This window comes from Rhinolophus sinicus, chromosome 6, assembly GCF_057876585.1.
Source record: "Rhinolophus sinicus isolate RSI-liver-muscle chromosome 6, RSI-T2T, whole genome shotgun sequence".
NCBI lineage: Eukaryota > Metazoa > Chordata > Mammalia > Chiroptera > Rhinolophidae > Rhinolophus > Rhinolophus sinicus.
In genome coordinates this window covers 69,435,428-69,449,911 of record NC_142506.1, presented here as the reverse complement: position 1 = coordinate 69,449,911, position 14,484 = coordinate 69,435,428, and the positions used below count along the sequence as shown (strand labels likewise).

The window sequence follows — 14,484 nt, the reverse complement described above, 5'->3', positions numbered from 1 at the left end:
GCGGACGCAGGGTCTCCAGACTGGGACACTTGGACTTTCCGGGCTCGGAGCTCACAGCGGGATAAACTAAGTGCAGGACGGAGCGCGTGGTGGGGACTGGGTTCCGGAAATCTACTTGCATGGGAATTGCCCGGTTAGTCCCGGGGGAGGGGTCACGAATGATCCCGGGGACCCTTTGTCCTCAGCCTGGTTCTCCTCACGGCAGCCCGGGACAGGCGCGGGCGGTACTGGGCAGCGCAGAGGCTAAGGCGCCGCAGCTGAGAACGTGGGAAGGAGGGGGAAGTGGGGTGCGGTGAAAGTGGGTGCGGGGCACCTGCGACCCCCGCCCCCGCCTCTTTGGGGAGGAACCGGAGGGCCCACGCGCGTAGCTTCGAGCCCCCTTGCGCAGAGCTAGGCGTGCGGGGGAGCCTGGCGGTGCGCGGAGCTCACTTCCCCTCCGCGCCCCGAGCTCTGCCGCAGCCGTCCGGGGCTGGGATGGGCAGAGGCATCTTAGGCCCCTTCCTCTCCTTGAAACTTTCTCATCTTCCAGCACCGGTGCGGCTGGGTGAACTGGAGGAAGCTGGGGCCCAAGGACCCTGGCCCGCGGCAGAGCTTGGAAAGAGCGGGGTGGGGGTTGGAGGAAGGGGCCACAGGGCAGTAAGAGCGCATGCTCTACTCAGTTTGCTGTGTGACCTTGGACAAGCTCTGCACAACTCTGAACCTCACGGTGATGGAGGCGCGTGGTGACGAGGAATGGGGACGATGTGGGGGCAGGGTGGTCGGGTAAACGCGCCCTCAGGGGCACCTGCCCCCAACCTGGGTGCTTAGGAATTCTCCACCTTTGATCGCTGGCCACTCTGGGGGCGGGTGGGGGGCGGGGGAACTTTCGGTCAGCTCTGGCCTCGGACAGCACACCTACCCCTCTGGGCCTCAGTATCTCCATCTGGAAAATGGGGGTTTGGAATGTACGGTGTTCGAAGCCTGTCCCAGTCCTGACACCTGCTGGCCCCAGCATGCAGGTGAGGTCTACTGAAAGGTTGGGTGGGGTGCAGATTCACCAGCAGCATTCCTTCTGTCACCTGGCCTCTGGGGAAACTAACCCCCCCCCCCCCAAAGGCAGCAGGGTTGTGGGCCCCTTAGCCTGCTCACCCACTCAGAGCCTCCAGTGGTGGTGGCACCAATGGCCACCTTCCCAGACTGCACATTCTCTGCAGGGGCAGTCTTTGGGGGGAGGTTTCCAGGGACAGCTGGGGTCCAGGGAGTTAAAGGGGGGAGGTCAAGGACCTCCCAAGGTCATGCCCTCTGGCCCCTGAGAGGTCCCTGGTCTCAGACCGGGATGATCTGAACCGATAGTGATTAGAAAGCCACCCGACAGCCTGCAGCACTGTCCTCCTGGGGTGAGCGCCCAGTCTTCAGTTGAGAGGAAGCAGCAGCTTGGCCCGGGGCTGGGGGTTGTGGGCAGAGGGCGGGTGTAAGGTAGGGGCCTGAGTTTAGTTCTAGTCTCTGCCTGCAATTTCGTGCCCCGTTTTTCTTTTTCTCACCTGGACATTGATAGGGTTGAACTGGGTACTCTCACGGCTGAAGTTCTGGGCTGGGGTCTGAGAAGCAGGACGTGGGCTTGGCAGGGTGATGGGGCAGGTGGCCTCCAGGAATTCCCAATGCACTACCCCCACACTTCTGCCCCCAGAGTGGCGACAACTTGAGACAAAATGCCCTGTGTGGATGGGGCCACAGTCCAGGCCCTGCACACGTGCGGTCTGTCCTCAGGCAGGAGCTGCTGGTCTGAGCTGTGTGACCTTGAGTGAGTTACTTGACATTTTTGAGCTTCAGTTACTTGTCAAAATGAAATGCTAATAGTGGTGGTATTTTAAGGTTGTGGTAGAATGCTTGGTGTGATGCTGAGCCCGCTGTCCTCAGTGCGTGGCAGCTGCGTTGACAATGACAGTAAAGGCTGGTAGCAGGCAGCAGGCACCTCTCTGTGGACAGTGGCCGTGGGCAGCAGGAGAAGATTTGCGGACTTGCAGGGTCATCCCCAAAGTAGCCCTGCAGAGTGGGGACCCGCTCTGCCTCCCTCTGTCCCCTCTGTCTGTCCCCCCTCCTCTCTCTCCCTCTGTCCCTCCCTCCCTCCCTCCATCTCCCTTTCTCTGTCTCCCTCTCCCTCTTCTCCCCCCCTCCCCCCCGCCTTCTCCCCCTGACTGGTGGAGTCATTCCACAGCAGAAACTTCATGGGAAAGAAAGGAACTGCGACACTTTCCTATCACCCCACAACTATTCCCCGCTCTCCCGTTCTCTCTCTGCCGCCTGGTCTCTTCTGTGGTTGAGAGAGGATCTGTGCTCACTCGGCACCTTGAGCTGCTGCCAGTGGTGAGGCTGGACCTGCCGGGAGCTCTCAGGCTGGGACTCCCAGGGTCCCTGCAGGGTGGCAGCGCCCCAACTTGGGTTACCCCAGATGCACCCTGAGACCTTAGGCCTCCTTATTTACGAAGTTCAAGGTTGGTTTAGATCAATCAGTTCCCAACCTGTTGGTTCCGCTGCCCGAGGCAGGTGGAGTGGATGGGAGGTTCTGGGAGTCATTTGGGCCTCGCTGCCCTTGGGCACAGTCCTGTAACAGCCTGGGGAGAGGTGACGTCTCATCTCAGTAAGAATGCTGGTGGTGAGAGCAGTGGCTTTGCAGGCAGACAAGGCCAGCTTCTCATGCTGCTCTCTCCTTATTAGCTGTGTGACTCTGTGCAAGTTACTTAATGTGTCTGAGTCTCAGTTACTCACCTGTGAACTTGAATAATATCACCAATCTGTCAGAGGAAGGATGGGGACAGAGCCCCAATTTCCTGCATCCCCTTCCCGCTGTCCACTGGCTGTGGGCTGCAGGAGTTTGCATGCTCCGGCCGTGTCCCCAGGAGCTCCACCAAGGGGCTGCAGGCTGAGCGTGAGCCTGTCAGAGGGAAGCAGGAAGGCTACCAGAAGGCTCCTGGGCGTTAGGGAGCGGGAGCCCGGGCGTGACCGCTTTCCATGAAAGGTTGTTGTGAGGAGACGGCTGTACAATGAGGTCTTGGGGACAAGGGCTGATTGGAGCCACAGCAGGGGCCGCTGAAAGGGGCCTTCAGGCCTCGTGTCATCCAGTCCTCTGATTCTGATTATGGGGAAATGGGCTCAGAGAGGGGAGCACCGTGCCCAGTACCACAGCATGCTCGCCCCGGAGACAGGGCAGCACCCTGTCCACTCTCCCTGCTAAGCTTGGAGCAGTTATTGTCACATCTGCTAGGATCAGGACACCAGGTAAAATACAGCAGGGCCGTGAGTCACTGAGAGGGGGGCACCTCCTGACCTCGACGCTGAGGCCATCCAGTCCAAGTCCAACACTCCCATCTGGCAGATTGGATCACTGAGGCCCAAGGAAACGCAGGGACTAGCCCAAGGAGACATGGACTCCTGGGCCAGAGCCTTCGTGGCCTGTGTCCACCAGCCCTGCTGACAGCCGTGCCCTCTGAGGGGAAGGGGACAATTGCCAGCCTCTCCTCTCAGTTCCACTGGCAACGCTGAGTGAAGGAAAGTCAATATTTGCCCTGTGCCAAAGGACAGGCGTCTGACTTGGGCTGAGGGCTGCTGCCTCCCTGAGAGCCTTTGCATTTGGTGCATTAAATAACCCTTTGTGTCTCGGCCCAGCGCCGTGCCCTCCCTCCCAGCAGCCCTGCTCCCTCATCAGTCCCCCTCATTGTTCAGAGCTGACACGTCCACTGGAGAAAGGGACCTGCAAAGGCTCTGGGCTCTGGCCATGGAGCAGATGGCACGGTGAGCCGAGCTGTGAGAAAGAATTGCATATCTGGGCCCCCAGCCCAGGGAAGGATGTGGGAAAGCGCTTGGCAGGTCAAGATAGGCTGTGAACGATTTTTCCTGCCTTTGTTCTGTTATCTGTCATTTTCTCTGCTTTGCCTCCTGCTCTCTGTGCACTGTGTTCTGAAGTGGGGGGCTGGGGGGGCAAGTGCGCAGTGCTGGCTGAGCACAGCCCAGCTCCCCGCAGGCACTGGGCTTCCTGGCGGTGGGACGTGGACAGCCCTCACGCCCAGCGCCTCGCCGGGTCGCCCTGTTCAGGTCCCAGCTCCTGCGAACCTTTGGCAAAGTTGTTTGAACACTTGGTACCTCAGTTTCCTCATCTTCAAAGTGGAAATAAAATGGTTTGTGCAGCACAGGGTTGGTGGGGGGTTGATGGGTGAATATGTGTGTCAGGCTCCAGCATAGCCGGGCGGGTACACAGCGCTGTGAAGGTGCAGCACAGGGTTGGTGGGGGGTTGATGGGTGAATATGTGTGTCAGGCTCCAGCATAGCCGGGCGGGTACACAGCGCTGTGAAGGTGCAGCACAGGGTTGGTGGGGGGTTGATGGGCGAATATGTGTGTCAGGCTCCAGCATAGCCAGGCCGGTACACAGCGCTGTGAAGGTTCAGCACAGGGTTGGTGGGGGGTTGATGGGTGAATATGTGTGTCAGGCTCCAGCATAGCCGGGCGGGTACACAGCGCTGTGAAGGTGCAGCACAGGGTTGGTGGGGGGTTGATGGGTGAATATGTGTGTCAGGCTCCAGCATAGCCGGGCGGGTACACAGCGCTGTGAAGGTGCAGCACAGGGTTGGTGGGGGGTTGATGGGTGAATATGTGTGTCAGGCTCCAGCATAGCCGGGCCGGTACACAGCGCTGTGAAGGTGCAGCACAGGGTTGGTGGGGGGTTGATGGGTGAATATGTGTGTCAGGCTCCAGCATAGCCGGGCGGGTACACAGCGCTGTGAAGGTTCAGCACAGGGTTGGTGGGGGGTTGATGGGTGAATATGTGTGTCAGGCTCCAGCATAGCCGGGCCGGTACACAGCGCTGTGAAGGTGCAGCACAGGGTTGGTGGGGGGTTGATGGGTGAATATGTGTGTCAGGCTCCAGCATAGCCGGGCGGGTACACAGCGCTGTGAAGGTTCAGCACAGGGTTGGTGGGGGGTTGATGGGCGAATATGTGTGTCAGGCTCCAGCATAGCCAGGCCGGTACACAGCGCTGTGAAGGTGCAGCACAGGGTTGGTGGGGGGTTGATGGGTGAATATGTGTGTCAGGCTCCAGCATAGCCGGGCCGGTACACAGCGCTGTGAAGGTTCAGCACAGGGTTGGTGGGGGGTTGATGGGCGAATATGTGTGTCAGGCTCCAGCATAGCCAGGCCGGTACACAGCGCTGTGAAGGTTCAGCACAGGGTTGGTGGGGGGTTGATGGGCGAATATGTGTGTCAGGCTCCAGCATAGCCAGGCCGGTACACAGCGCTGTGAAGGTGCAGCACAGGGTTGGTGGGGGGTTGATGGGTGAATATGTGTGTCAGGCTCCAGCATAGCCGGGCCGGTACACAGCGCTGTGAAGGTGCAGCACAGGGTTGGTGGGGGGTTGATGGGTGAATATGTGTGTCAGGCTCCAGCATAGCCGGGCCGGTACACAGCGCTGTGAAGGTGCAGCACAGGGTTGGTGGGGGGTTGATGGGCGAATATGTGTGTCAGGCTCCAGCATAGCCGGGCCGGTACACAGCGCTGTGAAGGTGCAGCACAGGGTTGGTGGGGGGTTGATGGGCGAATATGTGTGTCAGGCTCCAGCATAGCCGGGCCGGTACACAGCGCTGTGAAGGTGCAGCACAGGGTTGGTGGGGGGTTGATGGGTGAATATGTGTGTCAGGCTCCAGCATAGCCGGGCCGGTACACAGCGCTGTGAAGGTGCAGCACAGGGTTGGTGGGGGGTTGATGGGCGAATATGTGTGTCAGGCTCCAGCATAGCCGGGCCGGTACACAGCGCTGTGAAGGTGCAGCACAGGGTTGGTGGGGGGTTGATGGGTGAATATGTGTGTCAGGCTCCAGCATAGCCGGGCCGGTACACAGCGCTGTGAAGGTGCAGCACAGGGTTGGTGGGGGGTTGATGGGTGAATATGTGTGTCAGGCTCCAGCATAGCCAGGCCGGTACACAGCGCTGTGAAGGTGCAGCACAGGGTTGGTGGGGGGTTGATGGGTGAATATGTGTGTCAGGCTCCAGCATAGCCGGGCCGGTACACAGCGCTGTGAAGGTGCAGCACAGGGTTGGTGGGGGGTTGATGGGTGAATATGTGTGTCAGGCTCCAGCATAGCCAGGCGGGTACACAGCGCTGTGAAGGTGCAGCACAGGGTTGGTGGGGGGTTGATGGGCGAATATGTGTGTCAGGCTCCAGCATAGCCGGGCGGGTACACAGCGCTGTGAAGGTTCAGCACAGGGTTGGTGGGGGGTTGATGGGTGAATATGTGTGTCAGGCTCCAGCATAGCCGGGCGGGTACACAGCGCTGTGAAGGTTCAGCACAGGGTTGGTGGGGGGTTGATGGGTGAATATGTGTGTCAGGCTCCAGCATAGCCGGGCGGGTACACAGCGCTGTGAAGGTGCAGCACAGGGTTGGTGGGGGGTTGATGGGTGAATATGTGTGTCAGGCTCCAGCATAGCCGGGCGGGTACACAGCGCTGTGAAGGTGCAGCACAGGGTTGGTGGGGGGTTGATGGGTGAATATGTGTGTCAGGCTCCAGCATAGCCGGGCCGGTACACAGCGCTGTGAAGGTGCAGCACAGGGTTGGTGGGGGGTTGATGGGCGAATATGTGTGTCAGGCTCCAGCATAGCCGGGCGGGTACACAGCGCTGTGAAGGTGCAGCACAGGGTTGGTGGGGGGTTGATGGGTGAATATGTGTGTCAGGCTCCAGCATAGCCGGGCGGGTACACAGCGCTGTGAAGGTGCAGCACAGGGTTGGTGGGGGGTTGATGGGTGAATATGTGTGTCAGGCTCCAGCATAGCCGGGCGGGTACACAGCGCTGTGAAGGTGCAGCACAGGGTTGGTGGGGGGTTGATGGGTGAATATGTGTGTCAGGCTCCAGCATAGCCGGGCCGGTACACAGCGCTGTGAAGGTGCAGCACAGGGTTGGTGGGGGGTTGATGGGCGAATATGTGTGTCAGGCTCCAGCATAGCCGGGCCGGTACACAGCGCTGTGAAGGTGCAGCACAGGGTTGGTGGGGGGTTGATGGGCGAATATGTGTGTCAGGCTCCAGCATAGCCGGGCCGGTACACAGCGCTGTGAAGGTGCAGCACAGGGTTGGTGGGGGGTTGATGGGCGAATATGTGTGTCAGGCTCCAGCATAGCCGGGCGGGTACACAGCGCTGTGAAGGTGCAGCACAGGGTTGGTGGGGGGTTGATGGGTGAATATGTGTGTCAGGCTCCAGCATAGCCGGGCGGGTACACAGCGCTGTGAAGGTGCAGCACAGGGTTGGTGGGGGGTTGATGGGTGAATATGTGTGTCAGGCTCCAGCATAGCCGGGCGGGTACACAGCGCTGTGAAGGTGCAGCACAGGGTTGGTGGGGGGTTGATGGGTGAATATGTGTGTCAGGCTCCAGCATAGCCGGGCGGGTACACAGCGCTGTGAAGGTGCAGCACAGGGTTGGTGGGGGGTTGATGGGTGAATATGTGTGTCAGGCTCCAGCATAGCCGGGCGGGTACACAGCGCTGTGAAGGTGCAGCACAGGGTTGGTGGGGGGTTGATGGGCGAATATGTGTGTCAGGCTCCAGCATAGCCGGGCCGGTACACAGCGCTGTGAAGGTGCAGCACAGGGTTGGTGGGGGGTTGATGGGCGAATATGTGTGTCAGGCTCCAGCATAGCCGGGCGGGTACACAGCGCTGTGAAGGTGCAGCACAGGGTTGGTGGGGGGTTGATGGGTGAATATGTGTGTCAGGCTCCAGCATAGCCGGGCGGGTACACAGCGCTGTGAAGGTGCAGCACAGGGTTGGTGGGGGGTTGATGGGTGAATATGTGTGTCAGGCTCCAGCATAGCCGGGCGGGTACACAGCGCTGTGAAGGTGCAGCACAGGGTTGGTGGGGGGTTGATGGGTGAATATGTGTGTCAGGCTCCAGCATAGCCGGGCGGGTACACAGCGCTGTGAAGGTGCAGCACAGGGTTGGTGGGGGGTTGATGGGTGAATATGTGTGTCAGGCTCCAGCATAGCCGGGCGGGTACACAGCGCTGTGAAGGTGCAGCACAGGGTTGGTGGGGGGTTGATGGGTGAATATGTGTGTCAGGCTCCAGCATAGCCGGGCCGGTACACAGCGCTGTGAAGGTGCAGCACAGGGTTGGTGGGGGGTTGATGGGCGAATATGTGTGTCAGGCTCCAGCATAGCCGGGCGGGTACACAGCGCTGTGAAGGTGCAGCACAGGGTTGGTGGGGGGTTGATGGGTGAATATGTGTGTCAGGCTCCAGCATAGCCGGGCGGGTACACAGCGCTGTGAAGGTGCAGCACAGGGTTGGTGGGGGGTTGATGGGTGAATATGTGTGTCAGGCTCCAGCATAGCCGGGCGGGTACACAGCGCTGTGAAGGTGCAGCACAGGGTTGGTGGGGGGTTGATGGGCGAATATGTGTGTCAGGCTCCAGCATAGCCGGGCGGGTACACAGCGCTGTGAAGGTGCAGCACAGGGTTGGTGGGGGGTTGATGGGCGAATATGTGTGTCAGGCTCCAGCATAGCCGGGCGGGTACACAGCGCTGTGAAGGTGCAGCACAGGGTTGGTGGGGGGTTGATGGGCGAATATGTGTGTCAGGCTCCAGCATAGCCGGGCCGGTACACAGCGCTGTGAAGGTGCAGCACAGGGTTGGTGGGGGGTTGATGGGTGAATATGTGTGTCAGGCTCCAGCATAGCCAGGCCGGTACACAGCGCTGTGAAGGTGCAGCACAGGGTTGGTGGGGGGTTGATGGGTGAATATGTGTGTCAGGCTCCAGCATAGCCGGGCCGGTACACAGCGCTGTGAAGGTTCAGCACAGGGTTGGTGGGGGGTTGATGGGCGAATATGTGTGTCAGGCTCCAGCATAGCCGGGCCGGTACACAGCGCTGTGAAGGTTCAGCACAGGGTTGGTGGGGGGTTGATGGGTGAATATGTGTGTCAGGCTCCAGCATAGCCGGGCCGGTACACAGCGCTGTGAAGGTTCAGCACAGGGTTGGTGGGGGGTTGATGGGTGAATATGTGTGTCAGGCTCCAGCATAGCCGGGCCGGTACACAGCGCTGTGAAGGTTCAGCACAGGGTTGGTGGGGGGTTGATGGGCGAATATGTGTGTCAGGCTCCAGCATAGCCGGGCCGGTACACAGCGCTGTGAAGGTGCAGCACAGGGTTGGTGGGGGGTTGATGGGCGAATATGTGTGTCAGGCTCCAGCATAGCCGGGCCGGTACACAGCGCTGTGAAGGTTCAGCACAGGGTTGGTGGGGGGTTGATGGGCGAATATGTGTGTCAGGCTCCAGCATAGCCGGGCCGGTACACAGCGCTGTGAAGGTGCAGCACAGGGTTGGTGGGGGGTTGATGGGCGAATATGTGTGCCAGGCTCCAGCATAGCCGGGCCGGTACACAGCGCTGTGAAGGTGCAGCACAGGGTTGGTGGGGGGTTGATGGGCGAATATGTGTGCCAGGCTCCAGCATAGCCGGGCCGGTACACAGCGCTGTGAAGGTGCAGCACAGGGTTGGTGGGGGGTTGATGGGCGAATATGTGTGCCAGGCTCCAGCATAGCCGGGCCGGTACACAGCGCTGTGAAGGTGCAGCACAGGGTTGGTGGGGGGTTGATGGGTGAATATGTGTGTCAGGCTCCAGCATAGCCAGGCCGGTACACAGCGCTGTGAAGGTGCAGCACAGGGTTGGTGGGGGGTTGATGGGTGAATATGTGTGTCAGGCTCCAGCATAGCCGGGCCGGTACACAGCGCTGTGAAGGTTCAGCACAGGGTTGGTGGGGGGTTGATGGGTGAATATGTGTGTCAGGCTCCAGCATAGCCAGGCGGGTACACAGCGCTGTGAAGGTGCAGCACAGGGTTGGTGGGGGGTTGATGGGTGAATATGTGTGTCAGGCTCCAGCATAGCCGGGCCGGTACACAGCGCTGTGAAGGTGCAGCACAGGGTTGGTGGGGGGTTGATGGGTGAATATGTGTGTCAGGCTCCAGCATAGCCAGGCCGGTACACAGCGCTGTGAAGGTGCAGCACAGGGTTGGTGGGGGGTTGATGGGTGAATATGTGTGTCAGGCTCCAGCATAGCCGGGCCGGTACACAGCGCTGTGAAGGTTCAGCACAGGGTTGGTGGGGGGTTGATGGGTGAATATGTGTGTCAGGCTCCAGCATAGCCAGGCGGGTACACAGCGCTGTGAAGGTGCAGCACAGGGTTGGTGGGGGGTTGATGGGTGAATATGTGTGTCAGGCTCCAGCATAGCCGGGCCGGTACACAGCGCTGTGAAGGTGCAGCACAGGGTTGGTGGGGGGTTGATGGGTGAATATGTGTGTCAGGCTCCAGCATAGCCAGGCGGGTACACAGCGCTGTGAAGGTGCAGCACAGGGTTGGTGGGGGGTTGATGGGTGAATATGTGTGTCAGGCTCCAGCATAACCAGGGCTGTGAAGGTGCAGCTCTTGTCACCACCATCCTTCTCGCACCTGAAAGGGACACTCGGCCGAGAAAGACACGGCATGGGGGTGGGGTGAGGCAGCTATGTGACCGTATTGTCTGGGAGGACCCAGAATCCAGTGGTGCCACCGCGAGGCCGCAGGCAGGCTGGCTCTTCCTGCCCCTGGGCCTCAGTGCCCCATTTGAAAATGCGGAGGAAGATGACCATCTCCCTCATTTCTCCCAAGATGCTCCGGGATCAAATGAGGTAGACGATGGTCTGAAAAAGCCAGCGGGCCTGCGACACACACGTGGACCTCCTGTCAGCTCCGTGACATGCAGGCTTCCTGGCTGCAGCCTGGCCTGTCCCTCTTTCCCCCTGGTGGACCGCTCTCCCTGCAAGGCCACGGGGACCTGGGTGGCTCTGGGCCGAATCACCTCTGTGTCTGCTCGTCCTCATTTGGCTGGGAAAAGGGATGGCATGTCTGTGTGTCCGAAGGCGCCTTAGCAGGGCGGCAGGATGCTTCTGGACCTGGCCCGTGTCGTACAAGCAGAGAGCAGAGGGTGGCGGGACGCTCTAGCCCAGACAGGCTGAGGTGAAGTGTCCCTGGGATGGCAAAAGTGGCAGCCTCACCCCCACCCCCAGGCAGTGCAGGGAGCCAGGGAGAAGCGGCCAGGAAACTCAGGACCTGGTTTGAGCACTCTTGTCCCCGCCCTCCCTGCCTCCTTTCTGGGGTGGCAGGTGGTACCAGGCTGACCTGCGGACAGTAGCTGATGACCAGGCTAAGGGTCTCAGGATGGCAGTACTGCCCAAGGTCGCTGCCAAGAACTGCGGGTGGGCAGGATGCAGACACCCCCAGCCAGCAGCCAAGCAATACCCGCTGCCCCCCCGTCCTCCGGCTGCTCATCTGAGGGCAGGTATGGAGAGGGTGGCCACTTGGTGTCAGACTTACACTGAACACCCTGCGTGGCCCAGCGCTCCTCTTCCAGGAAGCTCCCCACCCCCCGTCCTTCATACCGCTGCCCCGTGGCCCCCAGCAGGAGCCTCTGCATCACGGGCATGCAGCCTGGCAGCTCAGTGCTGGCTTCCTCCCACCGGTGTCCTGGCGCCAGCCCCCGCACGCAGGCTGCAGGCGTGAGTGCCGGCCTGGGGTGCTGACCACCGGTCAGCTCCCTGCTCTTTCCTCGCACATTCGCTTCTCTGTTTGATGACGTATGACTAAGTGGGCAGTGCCCAGTCTTGCTGTGCCCCCCTGTACGAGCAGCTCCGGTGTCCCCGCTCGTCACCACTGACCACTCTGGGAACCCTCTGAGTGCTGCTTTTCCTCTGCCCGTCACACTCTTCCCCAGGTGACTGTCCCCCTGGCACCTGTGCTAATGGCTCCCAGAGCCACAGCCCAACACCCGCCACGTGGATGGCTGGGCTTCACGTGGGATGGCCTCAGTGCATCCCAGTTCTGGCATCTGCTCAAGGGGCACGGTGGCTGGAGGAGGGACAGCGAGACTCTGCCCCCCACTGTGGGGGGACCAGGTCAGATCCCACACATGAGAACTTGGGAACCAGAACAAATGGAGCCCCAGCAGCTGGAGCCCAAGGGGCAGTGATGCTGAGCGATGGACAGGGCTAGTGTCCGGGAGGGCAGGCTGGAGGGGAGGCTTGGCAGCGAGTGGACACAGGCAGGGAGAACTGGGGGCGGTGCAAAGGCCCGAGAGGCACCTCAGAAGGCACGGGAGGACGCGAGGCTGCCAACCTCCCCTGCATTCCCTGCGGCCCGGCCCCGCCCCTTGGCATGGGGCATGGGCATCACGTCACATTTACCTACACTGTCCCTGGGCCCCAGTACCCTAGGAGGCAGGTCCCATTCTCAGTCTCACTTCACAGATGGAGAAGCCACCTGCCTGAGCTCACATGGCTACCTGGGCAGAGCCGAAACTCGAAGCCAGGTGGTCAGTCTGGAGGCTAGGCACTCGCTCATCTGCCTCACCTGGCCAGGGGAGGGTGCAGTGGCCGGAGACACCCCCTGCAGCTCCCCCTCAGGGGCACTGTGCGTCCTAGGTTGGACTCGTAGAATCGCACACTGGGACTTTCCAGCTTGGAATGTCCCTGCCCCTCTTCCCTCCTCCAGCTTGTTGGCATTTTGAGGACACAGCCGCCCTCCCGGCCTCCTGCCCATTTCCAGTGTCCGTTCCAGCCCCCGGGTCTGGCGGAGGAAGTCGGCTTCTTCGGGGAATATAATTGTGCCCCCGGGACGTGCGTGACCCATTTTAGTTCCGGCCTGTCAGAAGTGCTGGCGGTAATGGGCATCTCAGAGAGCAAGCGGCGTCTTCCCCAGGCCCTGTTCTCCTCACTGACCCTTCCCAGGTGCTGGCCCCCTCTCCCGCTGAGAGCAGCCTGGGCCCCGCGGTCTGACAGCCTGCGGTGGCTCCTTCTCGTCGGCTGCCTGGGGACCCAGCTGAGCTCTGCTCATGTCCAGTCCCAGCACTCAGCCCAGGGCCTGGCACTGGGGAGAGAATGGGTTTTTAGACACTTAAACTTACCAGGGTTACTTTCAAGGTTGCACAAGTCTTCTGCACGTCCCTCATTGATTAGAGCAGCAGCCTTCACGCCCTCCCTTCCCTGGAAGGTCTGAGCGCCTGGACGCCCCTTCCTGCGGCACAAGCCCAAGGGAGGAGCCCACCCATAGGCCGCCATTCATCTCCCTCTTGCTGAGCTGTCCCAGACAACGGCGCCCACCCACACCTGTGACCACTGAGCCCCTAGGGTGGGGGCGTCTGGCCTTGATAGGCTGGCGTCCAGCGTCAGGGTCTCCTTTGCTCTGGGGCTTGATGGCTGGTAGTTGCCAGAGGAGAGGGTGCAGTGGCCAGAGACAGCCCCGCTTCTCTGTTACCTGCGGCTCCGGGGGGCCGGGGTGGTGGGGCCTGACCAGAACGCAGCCGAATAAACAAGACAGCCCTTACGGTCAGGAAGCTGAGCTACTTGACAGGCAGTGAGGGCTGCAGTCCTCACTTTAGGGACACGTGGTCTGTGTGCACCATCAGCGAGGACGCAGCCAGCTCCACTGAGCGCTGAGGAAGGAGAGGCGTGTGCCCGGGGCCCTCTGCCCCGGCGCTCGGGGCATATGTAATGTCACAGCTCCTGGGAGACCAGGCACCTCACCCTGTGTTGGCAGCTGAGGAAGTGACCCCACTGGGACCTGACTGATGTCTCCCAGGGGCGAAGCCCAGGGCTCCTCTCTACCCCGCCCCTCGTGCAGCACGCGCGTGTAAGTCTCCACGCGACTTCTCACGTTCCCACACGTGGCCGAGAACACACATGCTTGTGCAGCCGCGTCCACACCTGCATGCGTGGTACCCACACAGGCGGTGTAGCACGCACACACTGAGCCTCTCCGGGCCTCCATGTCCCGGCTGCTGCGGTTTCTCTGCCTGAGACGTGAGGAGCGGGCCTGGCCTTGGCACTGCGGGCGGCAGACATCGCGGCGGTGTGAGCTGCTCCGTCGCTCGGCAAATGGGCCTCGCTGCCTGCGGCTCCGCTTTCCAGGGTCTGAGCATTGACTCGGGCGGGGACCCGGCAGCCTGGTTCGGTCGGTGCCCAGCTGTGCGGAATAGCCCTCCGCCCGCGGTGCTGGGGCGGGTGGGGCTGGCGCTGCGGCCCCTGGACAACAGGGGGCACCTGCGAGCCGGCCGGGGCGGAGCGAGGGCGGGGCCTAGGGAGGGTGGGGCGGGGCATAGGGAGGAGCGAGGGCGGGGCCTAGGGAGGGCGGGGCCTAGGGAAGGCCGGGGCGGGGCCCAGGTGTCTCCAATTTGCCTCATTGAGCGACCAGGGCACCTGCCGCCCAGCCCAGCTCCTCCCTCCCCAACCACACGCGCACACACTGCACACTCACACATACCTGCACGCTCACATACACCCACACACACGCTCACACATACTCACATTACACCGGCATTTGCTTTCAGCCAAACCTCCAGCACCTGGTCCCTGCGTGAGATAGGGCTCATCAGAGCTGCTGTGTTCAAAGCTTGTAACGTTTAGTCAGGAAGAAGATGCATCAATTTTTAATGGTTATTAGCTCAAAA

The 14,484-nt window shown here is 61.1% G+C and overlaps 1 protein-coding gene across 3 annotated transcripts in view; it reads left to right on the top strand.

Moving 5' to 3' along the window:
- SYT2 (synaptotagmin 2) overlaps positions 1 to 14,484 on the top strand; it is a 57,344-nt gene that overhangs the window by 24,407 nt on the left and 18,453 nt on the right. The gene's annotated exons all lie outside the window — the stretch shown is intronic.